Source organism: Euleptes europaea, chromosome 11 (assembly GCF_029931775.1).
Source record: "Euleptes europaea isolate rEulEur1 chromosome 11, rEulEur1.hap1, whole genome shotgun sequence".
Taxonomy (NCBI): Eukaryota; Metazoa; Chordata; class Lepidosauria; order Squamata; family Sphaerodactylidae; genus Euleptes; species Euleptes europaea.
Genome location: NC_079322.1, coordinates 49,509,498 through 49,525,653, shown reverse-complemented (window position 1 = coordinate 49,525,653; position 16,156 = coordinate 49,509,498). Strand labels below are relative to the sequence as shown.

General features: G+C 44.6%; 1 pseudogene; it reads right to left on the bottom strand.

The window, feature by feature from the left end:
* Nucleotides 1–9,594: 9,594 nt before the first annotated feature.
* LOC130484392 (26S proteasome complex subunit SEM1-like) lies at nt 9,595–9,861 on the bottom strand (annotated as a pseudogene).
* Nucleotides 9,862–16,156: the final 6,295 nt, after the last annotated feature.

Genomic DNA, 16,156 nt, shown 5'->3' with positions numbered 1-16,156 from the left:
ATTTAACGAGGGATTGAACACATGAAGCTGCCTTATACTGAATCAGACGCTTGGTCTGTCAAAGTCAGTACTGACTACTCAGACTGGCAGCGGCTCTGCAGGGTCTCAGGCAGGGGTCTTTCACATCACCTACTCGCCTAGTCCCTTTAACTGGAGATACCAGGGATTGAACACATGAAGCTGCCTTATACCGAATCAGACCCTCGGTCCATCAAAGTCAGTATTGTCTACTCAGACCAGCAGCAGCTCTGCAGGGTCTCAGGCAGGGGTCTTTCACATCACCTACTCGCCTAGTTCCTTTAACTGGAGATACCGGGGATTGAACCTGGGACCTTCTGCATGCCAAGCAGATGCTCTACTACTGAGCCACAGCCCCTCCCCTAAAGACTCCACGATAGGCTTCCCCGCCTCTTCTTCCTTACAAAGGGCAAAACAAGTTTCCTTTCTCTCACCTCGAGCGAATGTTATTAAGTAAGTTTTTTTTACCCTTCCTTTTCTCCCCAGAGGGGTTGGCGGTTCCTTCCCTCCCTCATTTGACTTTTGCAACAACCCTGTGGGGTGGGTTAGGCTGAGACAGCGAGGGTGATTGACCCAGGAAACTTCTTAAGAACATAACAAAGGCCGTGCTGGATCAGACCAAGGTCCATCAAGCCCAGCAGTCTGTTCACACAGTGGCCAACTAAGTGCCTTTAGGAAGCCCACAAACTAGGCACCTGCAGTAGCATTATCCTGCCTGTGTTCCACAGCACCTAATATAATAGGCATGCTTCTCTGATCTTGGAGAGACTAGGTATGCATCACGACTAGTATCCATTTTTCCTAGTATCCATGAATACCCTTCTCCTCCATGAACATGTCCACTTCCCTCTTAAAGCCTTCCAAGTTGGCACCCATCACCACATCCTGGGCAAAGCATGATTTAAACTTCATGGCAAAGCAGGGATTTAAACTGGTGTCTCCCAGTCTGGTACACTAGCCAATAGCCCACACTGGCTTCTAGGATGCACACACCCCTCTTGGCAGGGCATTTGTGCCTGGGCAGCACGACAGACAGAAATCCAACTAGTGTAGTGTTTTTACAGGTAGCACAATCCTATGCATGCCTCATAGGTAGGTCCTGCTGCATTTTAATGTCTGTACACTCGAGAATCTGAATTTTCTGCTGGGGAAACACAGAATTTCTCTGTCATGCACAAGAGCACTGCTAGGAAAAAGGTGACAATACTAATTGCATGTTAAGCATTTCCTATACAGATAGTATTACCGTGCAAGTCACAAGCTGACCCATGCATGTCAAAGGTAACTTCTTTGCGTTCCTGTGCCTCAGCCATTCCCTAATCTGTCTCTAGGGAATTGTTTAGTTTGATTGCTTTGAAAAATCCAGACTCTCTGTAATTTAGTGGATATTGTCTTGTTTAATTTTTTCTACCCCTTTATTCTAAAACATACCCACACCTAGCTGTGTAAGCATCAGCTGTGTTGGCATCTTTGATTTTTACTTGGAATGCTTAACTCTTAAAAAAAGAGAGCTGTGTGTTGAGAGGAGCTTCTTTTGGATATTTTGCAAAAATGAGGTGATAACAGTTAAAGATGTGCTTCACTTTTCCTGTGATTTACAATCTATAGCAGGGGTCTGCAGCTTATGGCTCTACAGCCTAATGTGGCTCAGTGAGGAACCAAATACAGCCCTTTAAAAAAGAAAATCAAAATTTGCTTACTGTGAGAGAAAATCCCCCCCAAAACCCAATTGCCAAACAAAAAGCATTTTAAGAAAAAAAAATGGAGCAATCTGAAAAAGGGTGTGGGGGGGAAATCCAAACCTTGATTTTAAAAAGCCTTTCTTCTCAGAGAGAGCTTTGAGGAAGCAGGAAGCGTTTGAATCCCCACCTCTTCACACGCTGCTTTGTAATTGGCTGCATGCTTTCTTTAATAAAAACCAAGCTTTGGTGTCCCACACTTTGCCTTATGCATGGGGATTTCACCCGGGATGGAATGGATGGAAAACTCATGCATAACTCCAAGGAACAACCGAGACAGACTGGGGGCGAATGTGAGTGAAAGTACCCATGCATAAACAACCTCAGTTTACTTTCCATTTTATATTCCATCACTGACATACTCTCTCATTTGCCAACCTTTTGATATGTAATACAAATGCAAATAACAAATTAATGGGGGACTTATTTCAATTTGAATAGCAAGAGTGAAGCATCTGGAGTGAGCATCTGCTGAGTGTTCTATAAAAACTTAGCTCTCATAAACTAGAATTATTCTTTTGGCTACATCTGAACTACATAGTAGGAGAACTAGACTTGGCATGGGGAGAGATCCGTGTGTATTCCCAGTTTTAAAGAACACAATCTGTTTCTTATGCAAATACTTGATGTGTTACTTTGTTCATGCATCGATTGCATTAAAATAATCTAAAAGTTACGTGTATTTTTAATTGCACCCAAGAATTCATTAAATAGCACAACCCCTTTACATTGCTTAGTATTAATTTTATAATTATAACAATGCAAAGAAGCCCATATTCCATTTAAATGTGCTTCAAGACCATAACATTTTCAAACAGGGCTTCTGCTGTGATTATCTTGGGTTTGTGGGATGGGGGGCAGCTGCATTTGTAGCTCTTTGTTCCACTAAGGACCTCAAATTGGGATCGATCAGATTGTCCCACTGTGTCCTCACAGAAATTCTGTGAAGAACTTAAGACTGAGACATGGTGACTTGCCCAAGTTTTGAACTGCAGGATAAGGCAACATCATAAAAATGCTGAGAGCAAATTTATGGGGGAGTTAAAAAAGAAATCCAGTTCAGGATAGTAAGGGAGACTTTTGTATAACAAAACTACCACAACTACCACACAATGTAACTACTTCAGTTGACTTGAACTTTATTTTGTACTATGCTTACCATAATAGTTGGAAAACAGAGACAAAAATACAATCACGGTTTCCACAAACATTGCCGTAGGTGCAAGGTCTTCCACCCGTGGAGTGCAATTTTGCCAAGAGCAACAGCTCAAAATGCCCCCCATCCCCGGGAACAGGATTCCAGGGGGCATTTTGGGCTGCCACAGGAGTGGGGAGGAGCAAACATTACACTGCATGGGCAGAACCCCTCGCCCATGGAAACAGTAGTGTTTGCGCTGCTGATTCTGAAGCCGTTCTACAACATTCTGATACAATAGGTCAAATTTTATCTATAAGGTGCTGTCTGTCTGTTTGGTTTCTCTGGCTACAGACTAAACATGACTTGATGATCTCAATATTACAGAACTCCTACTGTTAACAGTTCTGCTGAAGTAAATTACGAAGAAGCCAGAAGTCTTTCCTTCCAACAGTAATTAAAAAGGTAAAGGTCCCCTGTGCCCTGGGTCATTCCTGACCCTAACAGTAATTACCTCCTATTTATAAACTATTTTTTTAACCTTTCCTTGATTATTTAAAAAGCACCTGTACGGCAAGTTAAAAGGTAGATGAATCGATTAAAACTTAGACGAATCATTTAAAATATTTAATTCCTTAATCTATAAAAATCCCTCATGGCCATCAGGTATTGTACATTATGACTGTTCTTGCCACATGGGGGAATGTTACTCCCATCTTCCCATACAGTTATTTGGTTTATTGCTGAGTGCATCTGTTCAGGAGTCCATTATTTGCTGACATCTCTACCACCTGCCTTCCTAAGGAACAGCACTTGTTTAAAGAAGAAAAACTGTGTTTTTCTGCTCAGAACTACCAATTGGTGTAGAAAATAGTCTTTTCAGCTCAGTTTCTAAGTACAAGTATTGCCTGTTATGTCATGCATCTTTGCTGAATTGAGAAAAAGCAACTGCAATTTTATCTGCAGCCTCCAAAACTGTTATTTTTTCCCAAAATGCAGATCAATCTGTTCCACAGCACTAAGGACAATTTCTTTCTTTTAAAGTGCAAGGATCACTTGGCACAGAAGACACCGATACTGTAATACAGATTGTCTCCTGTACCATGTCAAATGTTTATTATTTTCTCCTTTGATGACTTATTATGGTTTAGATTTTCTGGTTTTCTGGACTAAAAAGAGACAGTTGACCTAGTTTATCTGTGGTTTCAGACAGTGTCATCCTTTGCAGAGTTACATTTCTCTAAGCCTAATGTCTTTGATGGATTTAGAAGGGAAAACTCTGCTGAGGATGGCTCTGAGAGAAGCTTTTGATTCAGTTCTGCACAAAGCACACATTAACACAGAGACTGTATCTTCCAATGTCCAGTTTGGTGGGGACCCATTAAAAGAGATGAATGCACAACACAGTGCAGAAGACAAACTTGTAGATCACAGAGACATAACTAGTGGCATTTTTCAAGGATTTAAGCTATGGGGCTCATCTTATGCCACAGATAGGTCTGGTGACTAGGCAATAAAAGGTAAAGGTCCCCTGTGCAAGCACCGGGTTGTTCCTGACCCATGGGGTGACATCACATCCCGACGTTTACTAGGCAGACTTTGTTTTGCGGGGTGGTTTGCCAGTGCCTTCCCCAGTCATCTTCCCTTTACCCCCAGCAAGCTGGGTACTCGTTTTACCGACCTCAGAAGGATGGAAGGCTGAGTCAACCTTGAGCCAGCTACCTGAAACCAACTTCTGTTGGGATCGAACTCAGGTCATGAGCAGAGCTTGGACTGCAGTACTGCAGTTTACCCCTCTGCGCCACGGGGCACTAGGCATTAATTACAAGTAAAAATAAGAAAAGAATCCAAAATAAGAAACAGACCAATCATATAGGGTAACCTGCCATTCTGTATGGTTTCAGCCTTCATAACTGTTCGCTCACTCAGACAGTCCTCCTGAAGTCCACTTTTGAAGTTTCATCAGTTAGGAAAGTTGATATAGTGATTGTAATAATTATCCATTTGTTGCAGGGAACTGATTTGGACTTCTGTCTGCAGTTTCTGTCTGTTCTTTTCCACAATCTCTGCCTTGTATCTTTCAAGAAAAAATAAGTTATGAGTGTTTGATCAGCGCTTGTAGCCACTGGATCAAAATACATAGTATTTACACGCAAAGGTGGTTGTGCTTTTGTAGGCTTTGCAGATACATGGGGATTTGCTTGGGTTTATATGTCTGTGACCAATAGGGCTTCCCCTTCCTGCGTGGTATATAACCTTTTATTTTTTTTTATTTGTAAAATGTATACCCCCCTTACATGGGCCACCAAGGCAGCTAACAATTTAAAACACATGTGATAAAATAACATTTTAAAACCGTTAAAATGACCCCCCAACATCATTAAAACAAATTAAAAACTGAGTTTATATATGTACAAAGACATGAAAACAGCAATTAAAACATTGATCAGGAAGGAGGGATCAGCGAAGGAATGGCAAAAGAGACAAAAAAAGTCTTCACCCACTGGCGGAAGATGTCAACAGAAGGGGACAGATTAATCTTCCTGGGAAGAGAGTTCCAGAGCTTTGATGCCATGTCCAAGAAGACCTTCTCCTGAGTTGCCACCAACCTAATCTAAGAAGACGGGCACACAAAGCAGGGCCTCAGAAGATAACCATAGTGGTTGGGTGCGTTCATAAGTGAGTAAGTGGTCCTTTATGTTGGTCCCAAACCATATAGGGCTTTGAAGGTCAAGACCAGCATCTTGATTTGTGCCCAGAAACAAATTAGGAGCCAGCGTAGACATGCCAAGATTGGAGTGGTATGGCCCCTATGATTCCTTTTATCCTCTGCTGAGCGAACTACAGATAGTACTACTAGTGCCTACTGAGTATGGAAAGTTGCAATCCTAAAAACACTTGTATGGGAGTAAGAACCATTGAATAAAATGGGACTGCCTTCTGAGTAGACCTGCCTGGATTGCTCCCAAAGGGTTGTTAAGCAGTGTTACAGTGTTCTCCATTGTGGCTGTGGAGTTGGAAAGACAGAGAGACATCTCTGTTAGCATCACTGGGAGTGTTTTAGCAGCTCCCCTTTGGGAGGAATAATACGACCCTTTCCCCTCTGTGCTGAAAGAGTCTGTTGGTATGACTATCAGCCTAAATTTGTCTGCCAACATAGCCTTGTTCAATCCTATCCTGCCTGGCCAGCTTAGAGGCTTGCTCTATTAAATTATTAGATCTTGTTATATAATGCCTCTCTGTAATTATACTTGGTACCCGGACAGTGATTACAAAGGACTTACGTTATACAAAACCCCCAAAGCCCTCCCATGATTCTCAATAACCCTTATTTCTCCCTCTTCGGTGTTTTCATTTCAGACTTAATACATTTGCACCGACGTGCTTCTTCTTTTTATGGGATAACTTATAATTTCCTAACTCCATTGAAAATAATTACATCAGGTCAATAGAGCGATGTCCAGCGGATTGTATTGCGCAGCTCATCTGAAGGGACAGCAAATATATTTTTTCATAAGCTCTGTCTTACCCAACTCGACGGCCAGCAGTGGGCTGATGATCTAAAGCTTTTATTTTTAGTGCCTGAAATTTACACTGAAGGCACCTTTGAGAGAGTTGCTGAAGGAGCATTACGCCGCGATGAACAACTATGCTGAACGTAGCAACAGAGCGCAGTTAAGTGGCCTTTAAATTTTGCTTTCCAGAAGAGAGCTGAAGCAGGGCTCTAATTGCAGCTTCCCTGGAGAGCTGGCTTGCGCCTATTAAAACCTCTCATAAAGAACTCAGGGTACAATCTTGTCAGGGCTCTAGCCAGCTTTTTTGGCTAAGTAGGGCTGCCTTGCTTCCAGTGATTTCCCCATGAGTAATAGAAGCCTCTGTATATCCCTGCTGCCAGGCTCAACTCTCTCTGTCTTCATTGCCAAAAGCTGATAGCCTCAGAAATGAGCTAGATGGTTATTTTAAAGCTCAGGAGCTTTTACTTACCTATAAAGAATCTCTCTTTCATTGTCTTTTATTGATTAACTAAATTTTAAAAAGACTCTCTCTTAATATGAGATCTTCTCCACCCACGAAGGGCAGTTAGGAAGAGTCTGCTTAGAATCTATTCAAGATCAATGCTTTCAGCCATGAAAGAGCTTTTTTGTGGTGGCCCCACTATTGTCCGAATGCATTGTTCAGTGGACCCTGCCAAAGCCCATTTATATTTCAATAAGCGCGTGGAATTTTTAAATTAGAGAATGGTTGTCAGCCCCTAAACTGTAGACTATGAAAGCCTTGGATCATCTTAGACTATTCATTTATTTGATGCATTCATATCTCACTTTTCTTGTGTCATGCAGCTCAGTTATGCATACAGCAAACTCTTCTTCCAGCACTGATCAGTCCAAGATAACTTGCTATTCTTTAGCTCCCATTTATAATAGGGGGATAATTATCCTGACTTATCTATCAAAGGTGAGAAGGCACATGAGAATCAATCTAAACTTTGAATATTCTAAAACACAATGTATGTGCTAAGTATTATTAGCCATAGTGTTATGCCAACTAAAATTTTGTACTTGGCATGATTATGGACGTTTTATGTTTTATGCCAATTGGTGATGTGTAATGGTTATAGATGGTTTGATGTGTTCTCCAGTGTGATGGCTGAATTGTACTTTTGTTAGCTGCCTTGAATATACTGGGGAGGGTGGGGTATGAATAAAATTTCATTCATTCATTCTGTCAGTTCAATCATCCAAAAAGGCAACAAGTGAATAAACTCTTAAATAAATTCCTTACTAAAATCATCCTCATAAGTTGCTCAGATGACAAACTGAAACTAGATAGCTCATTATTGTCCTGGGAATGACCACTATTTCAAGCCCATGGCTGCCTCAAGATGCCTTTAACGGACAATGGATTGAACAATAGTTGATCGTGCAGCTTGGCAGGGTATGTAATTACTACACAAGGTTTCAGCGCTGATATTGTATCGAAATAAAACTTGATTGATTGATACACAAGGAATGGGGTATAAGTAAAATCTAACTTGATGTATTTATATTTTTGTGTTTTAAATTAATGCACAATTGGGAACTGTGGACAATTTTATCAAGTATTCTTAGAATGGCAATGCCGTAATAAAAATCTGTTCTGTTCTGATACACAAGGAAAGAACCGTAGCTCTAGAAGGTGATTGGCTCAGAAAGATGAAGTACCATTGCAGCCTATACATAGTGGATAAAAGACAGATTTGAAAATATCCTTGCTTATGGGTTGATCTTCATGATTTTCTTTGTGAAAAACTCTGTCCAAATTAGCCACTTTTGTTTGCCTAACTGGGAAACTCCTTTGTGTGTGTGTGTGTGTGTAGTATATAAGTCACAGCCGACTTATAGCAACCCCTGGTGGGGTTTTCAAGGCAAGTGGTTAAGCAGAGGTGGTTTACCATTGCCTTCCTCTGCAGAGTCTTCCTTGGAGTTCTCCTTTCCAAGTAACCGACCCAGCTTAGCTTCCAAGATCTGACAAGATCGAGCTATACTATACCATTCCACATCCCATGAGAAAGAGAGAGAGGGAAAGAGAGAGAGAGAGAGAGAGAGAGGAAAGCACTTTGTATTTTAGCCTGTATAGTGGGGTTTTGCTAATGATTTTTTTTAAAGGCCTGTTGAAAAAGAACACTTTTGTTCTTGATAGTTAGTGGTTTCTATGCCAGCCAACATTAGAGTGTCAGACTAGGATCTAGGAAACCCAGGTTCAATTTGCCACACTGCCATGGAAGCTTGCTGGGTGACATTGGGTTAGCCACACACTCTCAGCCTAATCTACCTCACAGGGTTGTTGTGAGCTTAAGATGGAGGAGAGGAGAATGATGTAATCTGCTTTGGGTCCCCATTGGGGAGAAAGGTGGGGTGTAAACATCTAAAACAACCCATGTCCCTATCCATGATGATGTCATCCGAAGCAAAGAGGTTTCCTTCCCTAGTGTGGCCAGATTACTCTTTTCCCAGGTGGCTGCTGTAGCGCTGATGGTTTTTACCCTCTTTTCTATGTGGCCAGATTGCTTTCCCTCCTGGGTGCTGGGATGAGATTGCAGAGGCTGCAGAGATGGGTGGGGGCTGTTAGAGAGTATGGGCCCTTTACTCCCATCCCTGGCATGAGGCCTGCCTGCACCCTGTGGCTTACTTGTCCTCCAGTTCCTGCCAGGGTGGTAACAGGGGCGGGGATGAGGAGGGCAGCCGCCGCCCCTGAGGCATGCAGAGAGGGTAGCGTTGCCAACCTCCAGGTACTAGTTGGAAATCTGCTATTACAACTGATCTCCAGGCAACAGAGATCAGTTCACCTGGAGAAAATGGCTGCTTTGGAAATTGGACTCTATGGCATTGAAGTCACTCCCCTCCCCAAACCCTGCCCTCCTCAGGCCCTGCCCCCTAAAACCTCCCACCGGTTGCCAAGAGGGACCTGGCAATCCTAAGAGAGGGTGGGAGAACTGTCTCTCCTGTAGGCGCCTCTGTGCTGGGTAGGAGAGGCAATGCCACCCTCTCTGCATGCCACAGGGGCTGCTCTCCCCACCACCCCCTTGTTATGGTCCTGGTTCCTGCACTTTCTTTTTTTTTAATTATTCATTTTTTTAAAATTTATACAAAACAAAGTTTAGGTCACAATAGACAGTCCAGTGTCTGATCTTCCATCTTGCATTCCGTAAACCTCGGTGTTCGGTTTACAGTCCAATCTCAGATGACATTCAGCAGACGCTATGAAGTTTCCATCTTGTAGCCGTGTTTTTCTAATTCAGCTCTTAACCGATTGGAGAAATCATCCTCCACACTGCCATCGTCCCAGTTGTCCTCCCACACGTGTGCATCGTCATCTTAGTCTAAACCAGGCCAGTCTTCGGCAGGAAACTCCTCGAACTCGTCGTCCTCTTCCAGAAGCCCCAAATCTACGGGCTTCTTCTCCGACATCATCGGCCTCGGCCTTGCTCCTGCCTGCTGGCTGCTCTAGCGGTTCCTGCAGTTTCTAGGTGGGAACCACCTGCCGACCACAAACCCCCATTGGGCAATAGCAGTGCCCACTTTTCTGAAATATGTGGTGGGTGCCTAGATTTCCTGCTATTACAACTGATCTCCAGCCGATGGAGATCAGATCACCTGGAGAAAATGGCCGCTTGGACTCTATGGCATTGAAGCCCCTCCCCTCTCTAAACCCTGCCCTCCTCAGGCTCCACCCCAAAACCCTCCTGCCAGTGGTGAAGAGGGACCTGACAAGCCTATGGGTGCCTCATTGGAGAACAGTGCTCAGAAGAGCCACAGGGGGCATGTCAAAGAGCCACAAGTGGATCTGGGCCACTGAGTGAGTGTCATTGGTTTAGGCAATTCCTGACTCTGCATAGGATCAGGTTGTATGCATGGACGCGTCACATCCACACAGTAATTCATAATGTTACCGAAAATATCAGTTATCGCTATCATTATTTTAGATACATTGTTTTGGCTATGGAAATCTCAAGTAAAATGTACCTATAGTCTTGAAAGAAAATAGGTTCAGAAGCTATGTACTAATGCAAAAACAGAAACTACATGAAGAGGGCTTTGGTTGGCTGCTTGTGGTTTCAGTATTAAATGGGTTATTTTTGTACCCCAATGTGTTATGGGGTAAATAAGCACACCAAAAGTAAAAATAAGTATGTTTCCTCAGCTTGTTTTGTACCCTAGGTGCCTTTTTTGTTTACAAAAAAGAAAGCTGTTAAGTGGTCAATGGCTGTTCTTTGGAGACTTTGTTTACTAACGTACAAATGACGAAGTCCTAAGAGGAAAAAGGTTTAGAGCAGTGGTTCTCAACCTTTTTCGAGTCGCGACCCCCTTTTACAATTGCCAAGTAACCTGTGACCCTCGTCACATTTGTATAAATTTGCATAAATGACATTTTCAATAGGATAAAGAAAACACATTTGTTTTTTTGGCAGTCCAGGGTATCCATATATATAATTACTTTAAATTTTAAAGTTTAAAACAAACAAGCAAACGGTACTACCACCTGTTGCGCAGCGGCTGTGACTGTGTGGCGCGGCAACCTTTCCTGGCACGGAGGAAAGAGTGCCTCTGAGCATGCGTTCCTTGTCCTCCCCTCTCTCCCCAAAAACTCTTCCAAGCAGGCCGGGGCTCTCGCGAGGAAACCCCCTCTCTTGTGACTGGGACACTGCTTGTGCACAGAACTGCAGTTATCCCTCAAAGCGGAGTTCCGTTTAATCACCTCACGAGAGCGAAGGGCCAGGAAAGAGCCGAGGGCCGCTTATCCCGCTCAGACTTTTCGTGCCTTTTTCTCCCCTCCGCCAGTCACCGCTCCGTCTGCGCCTCACCGAACCTGCGCGCTTGAGGGGGAAATCCCAAACTGCGCATGCACCTCAACTCTCCCCCTTGGCCTTGCCAGAGCGGAACTGGTGACTCGGGGCAGAAAAGCGAAGCCACACTACAGACATGCGCACTTGGATTCCAGGCTGAAGCTCCCGCCCCCCCCGAGCGCGGCTAAAAGTAAAAACAACGTGGCTGTAGCGGCCTCAAGGGGGACCGCCCTCTTCTCCTCCGAGACCTGAACTGGCCGAGCCAGGGGAGCTTCCTCGGCCTCCCACACATCCTGCCGCATCATCCGCCCGGCGCAGGTGCGACCGCACCCAGGGCTGGCCCGCCTGCCTCTCAGCTGGGCAGCGGGGCTACAGCTGGTGTTCGGTGGCACGCCGCCGCGTCTCTGCAGCCTGACTCCTTCTGGCTGTCGGTCGGCCAGTTCCTCACCTCTCTTCTTGGGGTCTTCCCTGCCCTCGCGGACGGATCAGGGTTACAGGTCGTCTGGGTTAGTACTGGACAGCCCGGGATGGGGGCTGTCCCTGGACAGTGGCGGCGACCCCCCAGAAAACACCGACCCCCAGGTTGAGAACCACTGGTTTAGAGCCACTGTTCCACACATTCTGCCAAAAAAACCCTGCAATATGGATTAGAAATTCAGCCCAAGGTTGTCTTCAGAGCTACAGTACAACCTATGCATGTTTACTTAAAAGTGAATCTCAGTAAATTAAATGCAATTTATTACCCAGTAAATTTGTATAGGATTACAGCTAGGGTTGCCAACCTCCAGGTACTAAATGGAGATCTCCCGCTCTTACAACTGATCGCCAGCCGATAGAGATCAGTTCACCTGGAGAAAATGGCTGCTTTGGCAATTGGACTGTATGACATTGAAGTCCCTCCCCTCCCCAGTCTCCATCCCCAAAACCTCCCGCTGGTGTCAAAGAGGGACCTGGGAACCCTAATTACAGCTGTACCGTTCTGTGCTTCTCCCTCATTCTGATTCATGGTTCAATAGTGATAGCCTATAACCTACAATTACATACATTTATGATATATATATTTTTAATATTTTGAAAACACTAACACTTCTTATCATTAACTACCAAGGTGATAAATGCTAATTTACTCACTGACCAAGGCTATAAACTCAGAATTTGTGTTTTATGTCCAGGGGTTTTACCTCAAAGCCATTGAAATGCTGTTTCTATGCAGCAAGAGGGACATCTAGTGGCAATTTATGTTCATCACAACCCCATAATATTTGGGTACGTAGGCAAAGGCTATATGGGATGTGGAATGGTATAGTATATAGCCCGATCTCGTCAGATCTCAGAAGCTAAGCAGGGCTGGTACCTGGATGGGAGGCCACTAAGGAAGAGTTTGCAGAGGAAAGCAATAGCAAACCACTTCTACTTAATCACTTGCCTTGAAAACCCTACATTGTCGCCAAAACTCAGCTGCGACTTGATGGTACTTTAGACATACACATTTCCAGCTTTGTAAATGAACTTTGCACCAGCCATGTAAATGGATTTGCTTCTGTTTTGCTTTTACATATGGTTGCACAAAAGTCTTATAACATGTGGTCACGTCTTTTTTACAAAAATACAACTGAGCCAGTGTAATGCTGTGGTTAGATCCCAATGCTCTGGGAAGACCAGATCCCAATTAAGCCATTCAACTGAGTGGGTAACCTTGGGTCAGTATTCCTCTATCATGCTACCCTAGATCACAGAGTTATTGTTAAGGTCAATTTGAGGTGGGAGGACCTTATCTGTTGCCTGGAGCTTACTGGGGAAAGGATGGGATAGAAATGTAACAGAAAATAATAATACTTAAAATTAAGAATAATAAAAGAGTGTGAATAGCAACTAGGGTTGCCAGGTCCCCCTTGGCCACCAGCAAGGGATGGAGGGGTAGGGTTGTCAAATCCAGTTTGGGAAACTCCTGAAGATTTAGGGTTGGGGCCTGGGGAGGACAGAGACCTCAATGAGGTACGATGCCATAAAGTCCACCCTCCAAAGCATCTATTTTCTCCAGGGGAGCTGATATCTGTAGTCTGGAGATGAGCTATAATTCCAAGGGATCCCCAAGTCCCATATGGAGGCTGGCATCCCTAGGACCCACCAAGACTTGATGGAGGTCACCTCATTTTCCCCTACACTTCCTTCCCCATACTATTTCTTCTTTCTCTTCCCCTGGCAACCCCTATATTCTCTCCCCTTTCCCTGCTTCCTTTTCTCCTTTTCACTCACCAGCCAACCTTTCTGTAATAAACCCACAGTAGCTGGTATCAAAACAGAACAGAACTTTATTAGAACATAGGCAAGACTTGGTCTGGGCCCTGCTAGGCCATAACCAACTGCAGTTAGCAACCAACATAACAAGTAGGGTTGCCAGGTCCCTCTTTGCCACTGGCAGGAGGTTTTTGGGGCAGAGCCTGAGGAGGTCTGGGTTTAGGGAGTGGAGGGACTTCAATGCCATAGAGTCCAATTGCCAAAGCGGCCATTTTCTCCAGGTAAACTGATCTCTATCGGCTGGAGATCAGTTGTAATAGCAGGAGATCTCCAGCTAGTACCTGGAGGTTGGCAACCCTAATAACAAGCGAGAAGTGAAACTAGAGCAAATGCTTTTTCCTTAATGGATCATGTTAAAATATCAGTACAATATAGTAAGAGAACATCAACAATTTCACAACTACCCATGATATAACACTTTCCTTATTCTGCCCCCCTTACTCTTCAAATTTATTAATTACTTATTTACTTCATTAATACACCACCTTTCTCCCCAATGGGGACCCAAAGCAGCTTACATTGTTCCCCTCTCTGAGCAGGATTGCCAACCTCCAGGTACTAGCTGGAGATCTCCTGCTATTACAACTGATCTTCAGCCGATAGAGATCAATTCACCTGGAGAAGATGGCCGATTTGGCCGTTGGACTCTATTGCATTGAAGTTTCTCCCTTCCACGAGCCCCACCCTCCTTAGGCTCCACCCCACCGGCAGCGAAGCGGGACCTGGCAACCCTATCTCTGAGAGAGAGTGACTGGCCCAAGATCACCCAGCAAGCGTCCATGGCAGCATGGAGGTTTGAACCTGGATATCTCCAGTTCAACTGGAGAAAATGGCTACTTTGGAAGGTGGACTCTATGGCATTATACCTCATTAAAGTCCCTCCCTTCCCCAAACCCCACCTTCCTCAGGCTCTACCCCAAAAATCTCCAGGTATTTACCAACCCAGAGGTAGCAATCCTACTCAGGCGAGTTGTATGGTGGCTGCTGCCAGGCTTGGCCAACTTGTGCAAATTGTGTGGAGGCTGCCGCTAGATTCAGGTGAGTTGTATGGCTACAAGTGACCCAGTAGCTGCTGCTGTACCTGGGCAAGTTGTGCAGATCGCATGGCAGCAAGTTGCCTACTTGGCTCGGCCCCAATGAGTCCTCCTTCCAGAGGAACAGGGATGTACTGGGAGGCCAAACTAACAATGAAAAGGGCCCTCCCCGTGACTTTTACTGACCGAAACCAAGGATTGAAGGCTGGTAATATTGTTGTGCTTGCCTAGCAACCCTCACAATGTCCTTCCTCACAAGCCACACTGTCGAAGAGCATCGCCCTGCCTCCGCAAGGCGGTTCCTTCGTTTGTTTAGAGGTGGTCAAAACGTTTCCCAAAAACAAAACACTGCGCTCAGGCGTTCCCCTGAATGCAGTGTGGTATGCTGCCACCAGCCCTTATTCAAAAAGGCTAGCTTACAGGCAAGGGCTAAGGGCAACCCTCACCAGCCAGTTCCAAATTAAGCGCAACGCTCTCCCTGCAAAGTAGGAGGCCCTGCCAGGGGAGAATTACACCAACAAAACAGTTTGAGCATGGTAGGTGGCCAAACACAAAAAGGCACTTTCAGGTTTAGCCTTGGGATCCACAAAATTACAAGACACGCCAAATTATAGGCATAAAGATTTATTAAAGAGTTGTGCTCGTTACAGAAAAGAATATTCGTGAAGCATTTAGCACAAAACAAGAAAGTTTAATATTTCTAGCTACACAGTTCAGTTCTTACGTTCAAGCAGTTTGGCAAGGCTTTAGAGTGAGATTCAAAAGGCAAAAGTTTGTGGTTACAAGTTACCAGACATCAGAGTTCCAAGCATCTTTTGATTCAGCATGCAGAGTTTCCTCAGTCAAACAAAGGTTTCCCCTAAGGGCTTCCTTTTGATTATGCATGCCTTTTCTGCCCATCAGAGGTCACCTCGCTCTCCCCGCGCATTTGCCTGCATTTCCCCAGGATTGGGGAAAATGGTCTAGGAGAAAGGGGATTGCCCTCTCCCCTTGTACCATTTTCCAGCCTCAGTTGTTCCCCCTCATCTCAGCCGGCTATTTTCCTGTGGGGAAAACATGTAGTCAGTACACATTTACCTGGGGCAAATGGCATCTTAAAGCAGGGCCAGATCTGGGGGGGGGGGCAAGGGGGGCACCTGCCCCAGGCAGCACACAGAGGGGGGCAGCAGCAGATTATGTAAAGAAAAATATGTATATAATATATGGGGGTACAATTTGACAAAATAACGGATGAATAATGGAGTTGTCACAGGAATATATAATGCAGTCATTGATCTGACTGACAGCAATGAAAGCTTTCTGGTCCAAGATAAATGGACAGTAGGTTCAATGATGAAGTAGCGGTTTTCTGACTGTGAGTGTGTGTTAAGTGCCGTCAAGTCGCTTCCGACTCATGGCGACCCTATGAATGAAAGTCCTCCAAAATGTCCTATCTTTGACAGCCTTGCTCAGATCTTGCAAACTGAAGGCTGTGGCTTCCTTTATTGAGTCAATCCATCTCTTGTTGGGACTTCCTCTTTTCCTGCTGCCCTCAACTTTTCCTAGCGTGACTGTCTTTTCCAGTGACTCTTGTCATCTCATGACGTGACCAAAATACGATAGCCTCAGT